Here is a 19,254-nt window from a genome sequence, read left to right on the forward strand (position 1 = left end):
CAACCTTCCAGAAAAAGAATTCAGAATAATGATAGTGAAGATGATCCAGGACCTCGGAAAAAGAATGGAGGCAAAGATTGAGAAGATGCAAGAAATGTTTAACAAAGACCTAGAAGAATTAAAGAACAAATAAACAGAGATGAACAATACAATAACTGAAATGAAAACTACACTAGAAGGAATCAATAGCAGAATAACTGAGGCAGAAGAACGTATAAGTGATCTGGAAGACACAATGGTGGAATTCACTGCTGCGGAACAGACTAAAGAAAAAAGAATGAAAAGAAATAAAGACAGCCTAAGAGACCTCTGGGACAACATTAAACGCAACAACATTCGCACTATAGGGGTCCCAGAAGGAAACAGAGAGAGAAAGGACCACAGAAAATATTTGAAGAGATTATAGTCGAAAACTTCCCTAACATGGGAAAGGAAATAGCCACCCAAGTCCAGGAAGTGCAGCGAGTCCCATACAAGATAAACCCAAGGAGAAACAGGTCGAGATACATAGTAAGCAAATTGGCAAATATTAAAGACAAAGAAAACTTATTGAAAGCAGCAAGGGAAAAACGGCAAACAACATACAAGGGAACTCCCATAAGGTTAACAGCTGACTTCTCAGCAGAAACTCTACAAGCCAGAAGGGAGTGGCATGATATATTTAAAGTGTTGAAAGGGAAGAACCTACAACCAAGATTACTCTACCCAGCAAGGATCTCATTCATATTCAATGGAGAAATCAAAAGCTTTACAGACAACCAAAAGCTAAGAGAATTCAGGAACGCCAAACCAGCTCTACAACAAATGCTAAAGGAACTTCTCTAAGCGGGAAACACAAGAGAAGAAAAGGACCTACAAAAACAAACCTAAAAAAATTAAGAAAATGGTCACAGGAACATACATATCAATAATTACCTTAAACCTGAATGGATTAAATGCTCCAACCAAAAGACACAGGCTTGCTGAGTGGATACAAAAACAAGACCCATATATATGCTATCTACAAGAGACCCACTTCAGAGCCAGGGACACATACAGACTGAAAGTGAGGGGATGGAAAAAGATATTCCATGCAAATGGAAATCAAAAAAAAGCTGGAGTAGCTATACTCATATCCAATAAAATAGACTTTAAAATAAAGAATGTTACAAGAGACAAGGAAGGACACTACATAATGATCAAGGGATCAATCAAAGAAGAAGATATAACAATTATAAATATATATGCACCCAACATAGGAGCACCTCAATACGTAAGGCAACTGCTAACAGCTATAAAAGAGGAAATCGACAGTAACACAATAATAGTGGGGGACTTTAACACCTCACTTACACCAATGGACAGATCACCCAAACAGAAAATTAATAAGGAAACACAAGCTTTAAATGACACAATAGACCAGAGAGATTTAATTGATATTTATATGACATTCCATCCAAAAAGAGCAGATTACACTTTCTTCTCAAGTGTGCACTGAACATTCTCCAGGAGAGATCACATCTTGGGTCACAAATCAAGCCTCAGTAAATTTAAGAAAACTGAAATCATATAAAGCATCTTTTCTGACCATAATGCTATAAGATTAGAAATGAATTACAGGGAAAAAAACGTAAAAAACACAAACTCACGGAGGCTAAACAATACGTTACTAAATAACCAAGAGATCACTGAAGAAATCAAAGAGGAAATCAAAAAATACCTAGAGACAAATGACAATGCAAACACGACGATCCAAAACCTATGGGATCAGAAAAAGCAGTTCTAAGAGGGAAGTTTACAGCTACACAAGCCTACCTCAAGAAACAAGAAAAATCTCAAATAAACAATCTAACCTTACACCTAAAGGAACTAGAGAAAGAAGAACAAACAAAACCCAAAGTTAGCAGAAGGAAAGAAATCACAAAGATCAGAGCAGAAATAAATGAAATAGAAACAAAGAAAACAATATCAAAGATCAATAAAACTGAAAGTTGGTTCTTTGAGAAGATAAACAAAATTGATAAACCATTAGCCAGACTCATCAAGAAAAAGAAGGAGAGGACTCAAATCAATAAAATTAGAAATGAAAAAGACGTTACAACAGACACCGCAGAAATACAAAGCATCCTAAGAGACTGCTACAAGCAACTCTATGCCAATAAAATGGACAATCTGGAAGAAATGGACCAATTCTTAGAAAGGTATAACCTTCCAAAATGAACCAGAAAGAAACAGAAAATATGAACAGACCAATCACAAGTAATGAAATTGAAACTGTGATTAAAAATCTTCCAACAAACAAAAGTCCAGGACCAGATGGCTTCACAGGTGAATTCTATCCAACATTTAGAGAAGAGCTAACGTTAACCCATCCTTCTCAAACTCTTCCAAAAAATTGCAGAAAAGGAACACTCCCAAACTCATTCTATGAGGCCACCATCACCCTGATACCAAAACCAGACAAAGATACTACAAAAAAAAAATTACAGACCAATATCACTGATGAATATAGATGCAAATATCCTCAACAAAATACGAGCAAACAGAATCCAACAACACATTAAAAGGATCACACACCATGATCAAGTGGGATTTATCCCAGGGATGCAAGGATTCTTCAATATACGCAAATCAATCAATGTGATACACCATATTAACAAACTGAAGAAAAACCATATGATCATCTCAGTAGATGCAGAGAAAGCTTTTGACAAAATTCAACACCCATTTATGATAAAAACTCTCCAGAAAGTGGGCATAGAGGGAACCTACCTCAACATAATAAAGGCCATATATGACAAACCCACAGCAAACATCATTCTCAATGGTGAAAAACTGAAAGCATTTCCTCTAAGATCAGGAACGAGACAAGGATGTCCACTCTCACCACTATTATTCAACATAGTTTTGGAAGTCCTAACCACGGCAATCAGAGACGAAAAAGAAATAAAAGGAATACAAATTGGAAAAGAAGAAGGAAAACCGTCACTGTTTGCAGATGACATGATACTATACAAAGAGAATCCTAAAAATGCCACCAGAAAACTACTAGAGCTAATCAATGAATTTGGTAAAGTTACAGGATACAAAATTAATGCCCAGAAATCTCTTGCATTCCTATACACTAATGATGACAAATCTGAAAGATAAATTAAGGAAACACTCCCATTTACCATTGCAACAAAAAGAATGAAATACCTAGCAATAAACCTACCTAGGGAGACAAAAGACCTGTATGCAGAAAACTATAAGACACTGATGAAAGAAATTAAAGATGAAAGAAACAGTTGGAGAGATATACCATGTTCTTGGATTGGAAGAATCAATACTGTGAAAATGACTATACTACCCAAAGCAATCTACAGATCCAATGCAATCCCTATCAAATTACCAATGGCATTTTTTACAGAACTAGAACAAATCATCTTAAAATTTGTATGGAGACACAAAAGACCCCGAATAGCCAAAGCAGTCTTGAGGGAAAAAAACGGAGCGGGAGGAAACAGACTCCCTGACTTCAGACTATACTACAAAGCTACAGTCATCAAGATAATATGGTACTGGCACAAAAACATAAACATAGATCAATGGAACAAGATAGAAAGCCCAGAGATAAACCCACACACCTATGGTCAACTAATCTATGACAAAGGAGGCAAAGATATACAATGGAGAAAAGACAGTCTCTTCAATAAGTGGTGCTGGGAAAACTGGACAGCTACATGTGAAAGAATGAAATTAGAACACTCCCTAACACCATACACAAAATAAACTCAAAATGGATGAGAGACCTAAATGTAAGACTGGACACTATAAAACTCTTAGAGGAAAACATAGGAAGAACACTCTTTGACATAAATCACAGCAAGATCTTTTTTGATCCACCTCCTAGAGTAATGGAAATAAAAACAAAAATAAACAAATGGGACCTAATGAAACTTCAAAACTTTTGCACAGCAAAGGAAACCATAAACAAGACAAAAAGAAAACCCTCAGAATGGGAGAAAATATTTGCAAATGAATCAACGGACAAAGGATTAATCTCTAAAATATGTAAACATTATTTATTTATTTGTTTGTTTGCTTGTTTTGTTTTTGGCTGCTTTGGGTCTTCATTGCTTTCTCATGCAGCTCAATATTAAAGAAACAAACAACCCAATCCAAAAATGGGCAGAAGACCTAAATAGACATTTCTCCAAAGAAGACATACAGATGGCCAAGAAGCACATGAAAAGCTGCTCAACATCACTAATTATTAGAGAAATGCAAATCAAAACTACAGTGAGGTATCACCTCACACCAGTTAGGATGGGCATCATCAGAAAATCTACAAACAACAAATGCTGGTGAGGGTGCGGAAAAAAGGGAACCCTCTTGCACTGTTGGTGGGAATGTAAATGGATACAGCCACTATGGAGAACAGTATGGAGGCTCCTTAAAAACTAAAAATAGAACTACCATAGGACCCAGCAATCCCACTACTGGGCACATACCCAGAGAAAACCTTAATTCAAAAAGACACATGCACCCCAATGTTCATTTCAGCACTATTTACAATAGCCAGGTCATGGAAGCAACCTAAATGCCCATCAGCAGACAAATGGATAAAGAAGTTGTGGTACATATATACAATGGAATATTACTCAGCCATAAAAAGAACGAAATTGAGTCATTTGTTGAAACATGGATGGATCTAGAGACTGTCATACCAAGTGAGGTAAGTCAGAAAGAGAAAAACAAATATCGTATATTAACGCATGTATGTGGAACCTAGAAAAATGGTACAGATGAACCAGTTTGCAGGGCAGAAGTTGAGACACAGATGCAGAGAACAAAAGTATGGACACCAAGGGGGGAAAACCACAGTGGGGTGGGGATAGTGGTGTGCTGAATTGGGCAATTGGGATTGACATGTATACACTGATATGTATAAAATTGATGACTAATAAGAACTTGCAGTATAAAAAAAGAAAAAACAAAAAAAAACAACTAATACTAAACTTTCTTTCAGTTATTTGTATGGAAATATGTTAATATAAATGTTTCAGACATTACATGAAATTTCTAAAAATCTTATATGTTCTGATATAATGTTATGTATTTTAAAGTAATAACTAGAATTATGACTTATATCTCACAAATAACTAAAAAAAAATAAAAATAAGAATCTAAAAAAAAAAAAATCTGTTAAGATTCAGGGCATTCCTCCCTTTTTTCCCCACACAACCCAACTGTAGCACATTTGCAACTAAGAAGGTTGCTGCACCTTAAGGTCACCTGAAAGATAAATGTAACCATTTAGCTAGTCTGATTCTCCTGCAAAAATATTTTACTAACAACTTTTTAAAACATTCACTTATTGTATCGATGTAATCCATATGCTAAAAGAGCTTTACCATATATTTTATTTGTATATTACTGTTTTCAGAAAAGTTCCCTACAAGTCTACTGAAAGAAGAATCAGCATAAGATGTAGAACATGCAGTTTCTATATACTCCCAGAGAACTTGTGTTCAGCAATCATTATCTAACACTCTAGACTGGCATGCAAAGCTCTGAGAATTGATTGAAGAAATAGTGGACATTAAGTCAATTTATAAAGTTTTTTCAATTCTCAGTTAAAAACATTTAAATACTCTAGCCAACTGAAGAATATCTCCAAGTTTAAACTCCAGTAGTAAATAGTGTCATTTGAAGGTTGTATATCACAGTAAGTGGGAGGATGTTCAGACCTCACCATTCCTAAAACTCCCTACCTGCTTCCCAGAGTCAACTGAGAACAAAATCAAATTCACTCACCCTGAAAAAAAAAAATCACGTATACCTACAGAGAAACATCAAGAAACAGACAAAAATTAAATTTATCTTAACAGTGGCTGGATATTTAAGGATGGTTTTCCTCATCTTCTTATTTTTTCTTTAAATACTGTTTTATTTTTGCAGTTAAAAAAATTCCCATGTTCAAAAATGCAATAAATTGTGTATATTTGAGGGGGCTATAAAACAAGATGTACAAAATGATCAATTCTGTATTGAAGTATCATGTGTGCATATACATGTAATGTATATGCTAGGGGAAAAAAGACTTAAAGGATAAACACAAAATATTAACAAGTGTTATTTGAGTGGTTGGATTATTGGGTCATTTATGGCTTCCTCCTTTGCATTTTTCATTTATTTATTTATTTGTTTGTTTTGTTTTTGACTGCTTTGCGTCTTCGTTGCTTTCTCTAGTTGCAGCGAGTGGGGGCTACTCTTCGTTGCAGTGCACGGGCTTCTCACTGCGGTGGCTTCTCATTACAGAGCACAGGCTCTAGGTGCGTGGGCTTCAGCAGCTGGGGCACGCAGGCTCAGTAGTTGTGACTTGCGAGTTCTAGAGCACAGGCTCAGTAGTTGTGGCGCACAGGCTTCAGTAGTTGTGGCACACGTGCTCAGTAGTTGTGGCTTGTGGGCTCTAGAGTGCAGGCTCAGTAGTCGTGGCGCACGGGCTTAGCTGCTCCGCGGCATGTAGGATCTTCCCGGACCACGGCTTGAACCTATATCCCCTGCATTGGCAGGCAGATGCTCAACCACTGCGCCACCAGCGAAGCCCTGCATTTTTCAGAATGCCTTTAAATAGTTTGAATAAATAGCTTTTAATAGCCTCCAATTAGGAAAAAAATCAGTTAAAATCATTTGAGGGCTTCCCTGGTGGCGCAGTGGTTGTGAGTCCACCTGCCAATGCAGGGGACACGGGTTCGTGCCCCGGTCTGGGAAGATCCCACATGCCGCGGAGCGGCTGGGCCCGTGGGCCATGGCCGCTGAGCCTGCGTGTCCGGAGCCTGTGCTCTGCAACGGGAGAGGCCACAACAGTGAGAGGCCCGCGTACCGCCAAAAAAAAAAAAAAAAAATCATTTGAAATACTTCTGCCTATTTGAGAATGAACCAAGTTTTTACCATTACTGGTTTGTCACTGCCTCATTTTCAGCCCACAGTGTAAGGCAATCTGGCAAAAGTCTAAAGGTCAAATGATGCAGACATAAGCTACCAAAGGAGACAAATCACTAATGTAATAGCAGAGACAGATAACAGTCCATAAAATCATGCCCAGTGTTGAACATCATACACCTTAATCAACCTAGCACTATCTAGATTGAAATTCTGATTATGTGCAACTAACTCTGAGTAAAGAAGTTTTAACAACTTAATGCCTAGAGTAAGAAATTTCACAGCTGATAGAGTTATGGATATGGAGAGCAAACTTATGGTTACCAGGGGGTAGAGGGGCGGGGAGGGATAAATTGGAAGATTGCGATTGGCGTGTACACACTACTATATATAGAATGGATGGCTGATGGGGACCTACTACTGTATAGCACAGGGAACTCTACTTGGTGCCTTGTGATGGCCTATGGGGGGAGTGGGGGAGTCTGGAAAGGGATGGATACTGTATATGTATATGTATATGTATATGTATGGCTGATTCACTGTGCTGTACACCTGAGACTAACACAACATTGTACATCAACTCTACTCCAATAAAAATTAAATAAAATTTAAAAAGTGGATGGAATGCCAAGAAAGAAAGAAACAGAGAGAGAGAGAAAGAAGGAAAGAGAGAAAGAAAGAAAGAGAGAAAGAAAGAGAAAACTTCATAGCTGAAAACACTAAACAATCCAATATTTGGAAAACCTCTGTGAGTCACATCCAAATTTCATAGCTAGCCAGAAGACAGAAAGAGATGCTCTCTAAAATGCATGAATCAAAAGGATAAAATTTTTACTATACAGTTCTCGTTATACATAAATTATACATTAAAAGAAGGCCATTTTTACTGAAAGGTCACATCAAATAAAACATGAAATAAAAACGATAACACCTATTATATTTCTATGTTATATTTAGATTTACCACATTCTAAAAGGGCTCAATGGCTAAGAGTTTGAAAGAAAAGAGATGGATCATCGATGATAATTTGACCTAAGAGTATGGGCCACTTACACCAAAAATCCAAGACATCCACTGAGGCTTTTATTTTTTTAATTTCCCATCAAATTTTCAACAGAACTAATAGAAATGACATAGATAATGATGGGGGTGAGGAGAGGAGTCCTGATCTCTTCTAAAAATGGGGGCCACTGCTGCCTCTTTAAAGTTTCTACCTGCTAACTCTAACAATTAAGTCCTAGCCAGACTACACGTCTCAAAATTCAGATTTCAGGGGATATTTTTTTTCCACGTTAAATCTCTCAGGGCAATAAACCTCTGCTAATATTCCAGTGCTGGGGACAATCTAAGCTGGTGGTGGCCCTGCCACACTCAGGGCACAGCAGGAGGCTGGAGCAAAGGCCAGCGTTCTGTAATCTACAGGCTATATAGTTTCAGAAAGCATCTGTTGCTGTCAAACGTAAGAAAACAAATATTCACCAAAATCTGAGAACATCTAAATTACATTATTCATTGCTTCAAGCTAACTTGAACTCTTCAAGACACTCTGGCTAAGAGTTTATTCAGACTTCAAATTTATTGGCCTGCAATGAAGACTTCCTTGTGGGCTAATGACCCTGACATACATCAATGGACTTTTGAGTCCAACTGATTAACAGAAACTTTGGTCGTGTCAAATGTCTTGGGTTCACACCCTATTTCTTCATACATAAGCAACCTCTGAAGCACCATTTAGTTTGGCCTGTGGTCACAAACACTGTTTGACAACTTTGGAGTTTTTACATAATATTAGTTTTTTTTTTTAAAGCAACACTCTTCTAGCTTTATGAAAAGCTAAAGGATATTCATGACCTTTATATAGCTTATGGGTCTTGCCATTGAGCTGTGCTGTCTAAAATGATAACCAACGGCTGCCGTGGCTACTGAGTGCTTGAAATATGGCTAGTCTGAACCAGATGTGCTGAAAGAATAAACACAGTGGATTTCAAAGACAGTACAAAAGAAAGTAAAACCTCACTAATAATTTTTGATTATATGTTGAAATGATACCATTTTCATATATTGGATTAAAGAAAACTATATTAAAATTAACCTCACCTGTTTACAGTTTCTTTCTCGTGTGGTTGTAAAATTTTAAATTACACTGTGGTTCGCATTACATTTGCATGTCACTGTGTTACTATAGGGGATAATAACTTTGCTACTACTCAAAGAGGGTTGCAAAGATTCAGGTAGAGAGCATAGTGACAGGTCTGAAGGACCGAAAACAAGGAATACTTCCAAAGAGAAGGAGTCAGCAGCTTGAAATCCAAGCTGTATCTGTCTTAAACCCCTGGGAACATTTTGAGGGAAAAAGAAAAAGGTTGCCTAGTGTTTGTGGGGGTGCTGGGAGGGTTAAGGAATTAGAGTAGTTTGAATAAAATATGTAACATTAATAACCATTTCCTTAATATCCAGCTCTGGCCCAACCCAAAACTATTTAAGAGTTTATGTGGATGGTTATTTAACAGAATGACGTTTATATTTCTTTTGTGTTTGTAATAACATGGCAATGGAGCAAGCCAACTTGTTTTAAATCAGAACCAAATGTGTTCCAGGCATGTTTAAAGTTCAGGTTATGTGCAGAAATCGGATACACGGCAATCTGTTTGCTATTCTCCTCCACCAAAATGGGTGCAGGGGTGGGAGGGGGCAAAGATGTGCTTCCTTACATCAGGGCTGCTCCCATTCATCTTAACGCTGAAAGACTCATTTACTGATTCATTTAAACAATACTTATTTAGCACCTGAGGCATATAAAGAGGAGATCAACGCTGTGGAGTCAGAGAAAACTAGGTACACCTCTAGGTTTGCCACTGACTAGCAGTGTAACTCCAAGTGATGGAGCCCCCCAGAGGCTCTATTTTCACCTCCAAAAATGCAAATAGGCACTCGATACGAATTTAATAAATGGAAGCCTGCAACTTTGACCTCAAAGAACTTACGGTCTTACCTGTAAGTTCTTTGAAGTTAGTAATTTAACATGACAAGACTCTGAAAGGTTGAACATCATATGGGAGTCACAGGTAACAGGAATTCAAAGTATGGACATGGTAGGGAGCTTCTGAGCTGACTGTTTAACATGGGAAAGGACTGAGACATGGGGAGATGTGGAAAGTAAAATCTGGTCAGGGAGAACGCTGTGAATACCCATGTCTGTCAAAAACTTTAGTTTCCCTTTTATGTGCCTCAGAGCACTTAAAATAGCCCCTCTTCCTAAAAGGAGCTGTGGGTGCAGGACAGCAGAGAGGAAGGACAGCAGTGACTGGAGGCGGGAATTCCTTAAGTCAGCTCACAGTGACGCTCCTGAGGAAGCACCAGTCCTCAGAGGCGCATTCGGAAATACGTGGGTGTTTTGTGTCGCCACAGGATGGGGCACTGGCGCAGACATTTAGCACCCATCCAGGGTAGTCACAAAGAATCCAGCTCGATAAAGAAGTGTCCTACCCATTAACGCCAAGACCCTTAGCTGAACAATACTGGTAAGGGCGTTTCTTTTTCAAATGTTCTGTTGTTCAGTAAATGATCTAAACAGTGCATATCTATGCCTCTTCTCCTTTCTATACTGTCAGTGACTTAGACTTACTCAAGGACCATGCACTGCCATGAAAACTGTTCCTACTTAGGGTTAGAATTTCCTCCTAGGTGCTCCACATGTGTGGTTCTAATGCATGATATTCTAATTCGGGACCTTAGCTGAGGTACTGCTCTACGTGGTGGGGACTGCACTGTGATAAGACGGCCATAGGGCAGTTATTTACCTTGAAATGTGTATCAGCGTACAAGGTCACTCCCTGGTTGGCAAGGACCACCAGTCAACAAATCCCACCAATGCAAAATGTTTTAGTGCCTCACTCGAAAATATGAACAAGAGCAAAACAAAATGACAGGAGGAGGAGGGGGAAGAGGAGATGAAGGGGAAGGAGAAGAAGGGAAAAGAAGAGGAGGATGGGGAAAAGGGGAGAGGAGGAGAGGAGGAAAGGAGAACAGGGCAGGAGGATGTGGGGAGGAGGAGAAAGACGAAGGACGAGGTGACAGTAAGGAAGGACAGGGTAGGGAACAGGGGAAGATAGAGGAAGGAGAAGGGGGATTTTTTTAAACCTACAGTATTATAAGGAGAAGAAAAACTACCGCATTCCAAAAAATGGGATACTATTTTTAAAAGAAAAATATTTAGCAAACAAGAAAAAATCTTGTAAACTAAAAATAAAACAAAAATAACACAACAGTATCCAAAATTTGGAAAATTTTTTAAATCTCCCAGAAAGGAGAACAAGAGGACATATGTATGTAAAATAAAGGAGGAAAGATAACTTTTTTTTTTTAAAGTTCAATCCAAGAGTCCAAAACCAACTAACCAAATTTCCAGAAAGAAAGAAAACAGATAGACTATAAACTGGATAGGGGATTCCCCGATGGAGCAGTGGTTAAGAACCTGCCTGCCAATGCAGGGGACACGGGTTCGAGCCCTGGTCTGGGAAGATCCCACATGCCACCGAGTAACTAAGCCCATGTGCCACCACTACTGAGCCTGCATTCTAGAGCCCACGAGCCACAACTACTGAGCCCACATGCCACAACTACTGAAGCACCGGCACGTAGAGCCCGTGCTCCTCAACAAGAGAAGCCACTGCAATGAGAAGCCCCCGCACTGCAACAAACAGTCCCCACTCGCCGCAACTAGAGAAAGCCCACGCACAGCAACGAAGACCCAACGCAGCCAAAAAAAAAAAAAATATATATATATATATATATATATAAACTGGATAGAAAATATCAAAGAAATATACCAGAAAATTTCCAGAATTAAAATGATTCTATATTGATAAAGCAAACTAAGTATCTAAGCTGATATGAATGAATGAAAAAATACCCTTATCAAGGCACAGCCTACTGAAATTTCACGCCTGAACTAAAAGCATCTTAAAATCTTCCAGAGAGACTATAACAAGTCATAGGCAATTACAATAGTATCATAATTCTCATTCATGCCATAGAAAGCTACATTATAATGAAGTAAAGCCTTAAATTCTAAGGGAAAATGATTTTCAACCCAAAATTCTTTATATGGCTAAAATTTCAGTCAAGCAGAAGGAAACAGTGACATTTTCAGGCATGCGAAGTTGAAAAAAAATTACTTCCCTACTACTTCCTGGCACTATTCAAAGTTGCATGCTACCAAAATGAGGAACTCAGCCAAGGAAGTGAGAGACTTTCCTGAATACAGAAAACTGACAGTTAAAGACAGAAGAGAGGGGGGAAAAAAAGAATTTCCAGGATGGAAGCAGAAAACATTCCTCGGATGGTAAGGGCATCCCAAGATGACAGCTGTACAGCCAGCCCAGAAGGCAAATGGCAAAGGATGGATCATGACAAGCAACTTCAGGAAGAAGATTTATCAGGGAAAAAAAAAAGGAACTAATTATCTGACACCTTGACCATGGAGAAAACTATATTGAGAGGATACAGAGGTTGTGGAAAGAACCTGTGATGAGTATAAAAATATTAAGCTCAAGGAAAAAAACAAGGCAATTGTTAACTCCAGGGAAAACAAAATTCTGTCAAAAACGGAAACGAAATCTTTGTATATTCCTGGGCTTGTCAGGGAACAGCAAGAGCATACATAATATAAACACTGAATATTGAATATTGATTTAACCAAAACTTGTGATTTAACTTTATTGGGAAGAGAAGGGAGGAGAAAAGTGAACAACTAAATCCTTTCTACCACACAAGAGTACAGCAGAATATGTATGAAAGAAATGAATCAAGAGAAAGCAATAAGAATAGATTATTTAGAAAATGGAGAAACAATACTAGGAGAAACAGCTCAAAGAGTAAAAAGTGGCTTCATCTAAGGAACAGAACATGGTGTTGTAGATAAGGGTACTATGATTTTTTAATAAGCCTTTTTATACAATTTCATTTTTAAACCATATGTATGTATTGTTTGATCATTTTTAATATACTGGCCAATTTCAGTACTCTGGCCACAGAAAGAACATAATGGACAAGTGTGAAAATCTGGCCTAAGGCCATTACAACTACACTTGCTAAGTACAAAGTCGACCTAATGTTCTTCCATGATTTGTAAAGATAGTAAATATGCTTTTGCTTAATTTTTTTTTATTTTGACCTCATAATATTTATACTGACATCTTATTTTAAAAGATTCTGGTTAAAGTTGAGTGGTTTAAGTATCAGACAATGAAACAACAGCAGCAAAAAGAAAATGTTACTTTTTCACTGCAGCCTTCAAGACAGCAGTAGCAGGAATTCCCTGGTGGTCCAGCAGTTAGGGCTCCATGCTTCCACTGGAGGAGGCACGGGTTCGATCCCTGGTTGGGGAACAAAGATCCTGCATGCTGCGTGGCGCAGCCAAAAAAAAAAAACAAACAAAGACAGCAGTAGCAAGGCTTCTTGCAAGTGGGTTCCGCTTTCCCACCTCCCCAGAGTGGGACTGGGCAGCACCACACTAGGAATGTCAGGGGACAAAGGTGGTTAAGTGAACCACTCAAGGGGCAACAGACTGGAGGAGCCCTTTTGCTTTGAAGTCTTCTTGGCAGTGCAGAATCCAGTGGGAAGACAGAGCAGAAAACGGCGAGCCAAATGGAAAGGCAGTGGGGCAGACGACGCCCGCAGCAGTCAAAAAACAAGACAGGTCTTTGCACATAACAGACAGATCTGAACGTATCTGAAGATCATTAAGAACAATTACCCAGGCCTACCCAATATTGGTGATGCTTCATATTACTTATGCACTAAATCTAGTACTAAATGAGCGTCTAGCTGTCCACTCTTCTATGACTTTAGAAATTGTACCAACAGAATGTCGCTGTCCTCCCACTCTAATAACTATGACGGAAGATTGTCATCTTCACTACAAGGAGGACTCCACCTCTGTCAAGGTACCGTCTATATACTTTCACTTGCTCCACAAAAGTAACCCGTGAACTACCAAATGAACAATTAATTCACACGGTCTTTCCATAATCTTTTAAGTTGTCAATACATTTAACTATATCACAAAATTTACCTTTTTTTCACTGGATGCTCCCACGAGCTCAAATAATCTGCTGAAGCAAACAAACCAACTGGACAAGGGCTTTCTAATATTCCAGTGGACTGTAGTTATAGCAGCTCAAAGACACACGGCGGGGAGACGGGTGCTCATGGAAAAAAAAATCATATTCGTGGGCCCTACCCTCAGATCCCAGTGAATCTTAATCATTGTGGGGGCCTGGGAATCTGCATTTTTATAAACACATCAGATAATTCTCACACACAGTTAAGTCTCGAGCATTGAGACACTGCCAAAATCACGTGGTGATGTCAGTGCTTTTCCTTCCAAACTCTCAGTCAAATTGGTTTTCTATCATCCTAGCCAGCTGCCCATCGCCATCCACTGCACTTTTCACCTGAACCCCAGGGCTACAGAGAAATACAATTATTCTGAGGCAAGTAAAGGATTTAAATCTGACAACCTAAGTCATTCTCGGCATTAAGGCCACGCCAGTGCTCTGGATAGGCAGCCTAATTCACTACAGCCTCGAGAAGTTTTCTGGGCTAACTAAATGATGGAAGAAGCAGTCACAGACTTACATGTTACTGTGAAAACTGCTTCCAGCCTTTTCTCAACTTGCTCTACTCAAGGCCTGTTGAGCCAACACTGCCTCACACTGTATCTCATTAGAAGAGGTCTCAAGTGCTAATATAATCAGCAGGTGTTCAGTAGGCCTGGAGAACGTTTTCCTCCACTCAAGAGGACGGGGTCTATAATCTACAGGTTTATGGAACGAGTTCAGATATGCAAGACAGCAAAGGAAGTCATTCAGAGAGGATCTGACCTACGACCCCACCCGGTCCTTCCTCCACAGCCAGCTGCACAATTCCACCTTCTGTAAAACGTGGCTCTGCATAATCAAGTTACTACAGATCAAGGCATCCTCATTCGGAACGCCTAGGAAAACATTTAGGGGAGCTCTCATTTCTTAAACTCAGCAGTTTGCCGCCGATAAATCACAAGCCTGATTTTAGGAAATTAAGCAGATGCCCTCCTCTCAAGACATTTAGTCTGAAAAAAGATAAACTCTTTGAGGGCTAAGCCATCAATTCTCATCTCTGAAAAGAATCATTTGTTTTTGTTAAAGCTGATCGAAATCTAACATCTGAGTATAATTTATTCCATTTAAAGGCCTTGGTTGGTTAACATGAATTCATTTTTCATCAGTAGGCAGAAAACTACCTTTAAATGTGGTTTTCATCTCAAACAATGCTTGAGGAGTAATTTTAAGGTAATAGTCTTTGGCCTAGGATAAAAGTTATAACCGATATCGTTACCTCGATTTCCTTTCATAAAATATGTGCGTATATTTACGATGCAAACGTGGTGGTCATATTCTAAGCCATAGCTTTATTCTTCTTCCCAGAATTGTAACTTTGGTTAAGGATCACATTCTATCTCAATTAAAATTAATCTGCTGTAATAGCAATGTGGGCCTGGATGTATTCATTTTCTTCTATCTTCTCAGCAGCTTTTTGTACTCTGTTTACTTTGGGAAGTTTAAACTCATTTTTCTTAAGTTCAAGGAACTTAAATGTCTCAGGCCTTGATTATTTACCAGTCTCAAAATATTCAAGCTTTTCTGAAAAGGTAATGAAAATTTCTTTGCCAGCCCTGGGTTGACAGTGGGCAATGCTCTGTCAGGCTCTGGGTGTCCATGCTTAAAGCACCTATCCTGAAACATAAAGTGTAAAATACTCTAGATTATCTTTCTGATTTTGCTAACTCTGTTTAGGTTAATTTCAGAATGGTGTGAAAATAAATTATTGATATAAGGGGTCAGATGTAATACCTGCATCCATCCTTTTTTTTAAATGGTGTATTTTCCCAGAGAATTTAAAGATTTTATCTCAAGGTTTTATAATTTCTAAAACTATGTTATAATAACCATGAAATTCAGTAATACCGTGAGCGTCAGTAAGAATATAGTGCTTGCAGAGTGAAGTATAAATTCACATAATCATCTTGGAAAGTAATTTGGTTTACATAAAGAATAATTGTAGGGCTTGCCTGGTGGCACAGTGGTTAAGAATCTGCCTGCCAATGCAGGGGACAGGGGTTCAAGCACTGGTCCGCGAAGATCCCACATGCCACGGAGCAACTAAGCCCGTGTGCCACAACTACTGAGCCTACGCTCTAGAGCCCGCGAGCCACAATTACTGAGCCCACACGCCCCAACTACTGACGCCCACGTGCCTAGAGCCTGTGCTCCACAACAAGAGAAGCCACCGCGATGAGAAGCCCGCGCTCCGCCACAAAGAGTAGCACCCGCTCGCTGCAACTAGAGAAAGCCCAGGCGTAGCAACAAAGACCCAGCGCAGCAATCAATCAATCAATAAAGAAATTTATTTTAAAAAAAAAGAATTGTTATTCTATCTAGGAGACTAGGTCCTAAGAATATAACCCAAAACGTGAAATAGAGAGGAAAAACTATCAGCACAAATGTGTTCATTTTAGTAATATTTAAAATAAGCAAAAGGCATGGCAAAAGCAATATGAGAATTAAGAAAATTTAGATATAGGCACTTATTCAAACATTTTAAAGTTATTTGAAAAGATGGTTTTGATGATTTGCAAAAGGTGAAGCAGTAAAGAAAAAATGATTATAATAAACTATCCAGTAAAAATAAAACTTTTAAATAGGCATGATTTTTAAATGGGTCATAAAATTGTATGTGAAATATGATTACAACTATTATTTTTTAAATATACACACAAAAACTAGGGATGTTCATCAAAAGGCCAAAATGTGTATGCTATGAAAGAACATGATTACTATATTATAGTATTTTTTTTCACTTCCCAATTTTTCTTGGGCTACAGCTGCAGTACTCTGAAAATGACCCCAAAAAAGTATAGACACACACATACCTAAAAGTAAAAACCACTTAAGAGTTTTTATCATAAGTCTAATCATTTTCAAAATTATCTCCTTTGAAAAAATAAGAACTTTATGAATTTGTATTAACTCATGTATCTAACTAAACCCAGTAGAACCTGTATTTACAAAGGCTATTTAAGATTAACGACGTCAAGCAGAGGGATAAACTAGGAGACTGGGACTGACATATACACACTACTATATATAAAACAGATAAGTAATAAGGACCTACTGTATGGCACAGGGAACTCTACTCAGTACTGTAATGGCCTATATGGGAAAGGAATCTAAAGAAGAGTGGATATACGTATATGTATAACCGATTCACTTTACTGTACAGCAGAAACTAGCATAACATTGTCAATCAACTATACTCCAATTTAAAAAAAAAAAGGTTAACAAAGTCAAAACAAATGTACCAAACAGTACATCTTGCCCAAATTCTTCAAAAGTCTACCCAAGCTAGAATGCCTGCCTTCTAGTAGGTGCTGCCAAGCTCCTCCCACTGTTGTGAGGTAGAGACAGCCTCCACCTTCCCATTCCCTGGTTCTGATTCTACACAGACTCTTCCCCTGTACAAGGCAGTCAGCTTAACTGTACCTGCTCAGTGTCTATAAACAGAACTCTACAGCTGTGGGGCTTCCAAATAAGCACGTTTTACGAGCACAAATCACGAGCCAACAAAAACGGTTTTGAAAAATGGGGTGCTATGTTACATGCCTGTTATAGCAGCAAGGGCTGAGCGTCAACTTCTCAAAATAGCGCTGCTGTTCACACCAAGAGAAACCCCCTCACACTCACGAGCAGAGACAATGAGGGCCAAGGGAAGAACAAAGAGTTCACCTCCAGCACTGAAGAAAGAATATCTCGAGCTTCAGTGGATGCATCTTGAAGCAATTCGTAGCCAATCTTTGCCCAAAGAACGTCTGAAAGCGCAAGGAATCACAAAACAAAAGTGCGGGTGTTCCTTCCCATCCCTGTTCTACTAGATTTTGCGAAAGGCAATCAAAATTGCATTGGTTCAAGCAAGAATGCTCTCTGGGAGGCACTCAAGTAGCTACAGTGTATGAAGAAATACTCCCACCAGAAAAAAAAGTCTCCTGTACTTGTCACCGTCCTGCCCCTGAAAGGCAGGGAAACTGGTCTCAAATTTTTTAAATGGAGATGCTCCTTGGTCAAGCAATCCACACTGATCTGCTACTGTGTCCTTCCCTCTTCCAGGTGGAAATGATGGGAGAAGAAGAGGACAGGTAAGTAAGAGAAAATTAAGAAGAATTGTTTAAAAATTATTTGAAGGACTTACAGTTAGGAAGAAAATCAACATCACTGGAGACTATTCTCTAAAGATAGTTGATACTGACCAGGGTGCTTGGTCTTCCCCAATCAACAGAAATTGCCTAGAGGCCAGACAAGAAATTCAGGCAAGGCTTTATTGGGGCTTTCCCTCTCTGCTCACAGACGCGCCCCCAAAGTTAACCTGGTTCCTTCCCTTTCTAGGCTCCCCCCTCCTTTTTTTTAGTATTTATTTATTTATTTATTTGGTTGCACCGGGTCTTAGTTGCGCCAGGCGGGCTCCTTAGTTGTGGCCTGAGAACTCCTAGTTGCGGCATGCATGTGGGATCTAGTTCCCTGGCCAGGGATCGAACCCGGGCCCCCTGCATTGGGAGCATGCAGTCTTAACTACTGTGCCACCAGGGAAGTCCCTGTAGGCCCTTTAATGGCTATTGTTGTTGTTCTCCTTTTTAGCCCTTGTTTATTTAACCTTCTGATTGAGCTTGTGTCTTCTAGGCTGCAACAGTTTGAAGCAAGGCTCATGATGGCTCAAGGAATTCAATCCATTCCAGCAGAGGGTGGCCCAGGTCCCTATAGGTCCTTGGAACAGTTAGCAAGGGACTTCTACATCTCTAGGGTAGGCTAGGGTCTGCGGCCCCTGTCCAGCAGAAAGAAGTTTCAGAAGAAGAGACCTTCGGTCCCTTACCCCTTAAGGATAAGGGTGTAGAGTCTCTCGGGGGAGAATGAGACAGGCTGGGACCTGGAACCCTTTGCTGCAGTGCTTGCACCTGGATGAACCTCTCCTTCAGCAACGAAATACAAAGAAACTATAAGTGGCTAAAAATAACCACATGCATGCCAGCAAATTCTGGACGAAAGATACAAAGAGACCAAAAAACCTCAACGGCCACTTCCGAGGAGCTGGGAGCAAAAGCAGGGAACTGGAAACAAAATACAAAGAAACTATAAGCGACTAAAAATAACCACATGCATGCCGGCAAATTCTGGACGAAAGATACAAAAAGACCAAAAAACCTCAACTGCCACTTCCGAAGAGCTGGGAGCAAAAGCAGGGAACTGCGCTCACCCCCTG

At 39.2% G+C, this 19,254-nt stretch overlaps 1 protein-coding gene and 1 long non-coding RNA gene across 11 annotated transcripts in view; one reads left to right on the plus strand and one right to left on the minus strand.

The window, feature by feature from the left end:
• Positions 1-19,254, minus strand: part of BICC1 (BicC family RNA binding protein 1) — a 302,473-nt gene that overhangs the window by 208,218 nt on the left and 75,001 nt on the right. The window lies entirely within an intron of this gene.
• LOC137208550 (uncharacterized) lies at positions 10,352-18,839 on the plus strand. Its single transcript, XR_010935659.1, has 3 exons — positions 10,352-10,427; positions 18,111-18,139; positions 18,678-18,839. It is a non-coding gene; the product is annotated as an uncharacterized lncRNA (long non-coding RNA).

The sequence above is a fragment of the Pseudorca crassidens genome, chromosome 16 (assembly GCF_039906515.1).
Source record: "Pseudorca crassidens isolate mPseCra1 chromosome 16, mPseCra1.hap1, whole genome shotgun sequence".
NCBI lineage: Eukaryota > Metazoa > Chordata > Mammalia > Artiodactyla > Delphinidae > Pseudorca > Pseudorca crassidens.